The following is a 644-nucleotide window of genomic DNA, read 5'->3' as shown; positions in this document are numbered from 1 at the left end:
GAAACTGAATTTCTCAGGAGCCGCCTTTGCCTCCACTGCCTCCTCTGGTCTCTCCCAGTCAACATGTAGAACAAGGACAGAAACTCAACCATGCTTCTCAATATTTCTCTTTTCTCCTCCTTCTCTTTCTCTTTCTTCTTCTTTTTCTCCCGCTCTCCTCCTCTCTCTTTTGGGGATAAAGAAAAAAGCACAACTTTTTTCTTTAAAAAAAAAAAAACAGGACAAACTTCTCTTCTAAGGGGATGGAGAGTGGATCCTCCAGCAGACTCCTTCTCCAGTTGCTTTTCCAACATGGCAATAGCGGAGGAGAGAGGTCTCACACTTTCACTTTTACTGATTGTCCAGAGGAAAGCAGTTTTCTTCCAGGAGGCCAAAATGACGGCCCCCAAGTAGCTAGCTAACATAGACGCTACCTAACATTTCCCTCCTCAAAGGCCAACTTTGTGCTGGGGGCCCTCCTCCCCTCCCGTGGCGCATTACAAAACAGTGTTCTTTTGAAATGTTCGTCAAAAATAGGCTTTTTAAAAAATGTTGTGTATCTGTATATAGTATTGTGATGTCTGAATGACAATGTATTGAATGCAAAAAGAAAAAACTCAAACCTGTTTTTAAAATAAAATTTTTTTTTCGGCCTTGATTTTATT

Source organism: Pteropus alecto, unplaced genomic scaffold, assembly GCF_000325575.1.
Source record: "Pteropus alecto unplaced genomic scaffold, ASM32557v1 scaffold220, whole genome shotgun sequence".
NCBI lineage: Eukaryota > Metazoa > Chordata > Mammalia > Chiroptera > Pteropodidae > Pteropus > Pteropus alecto.
This window is presented reverse-complemented; position numbering follows the sequence as displayed.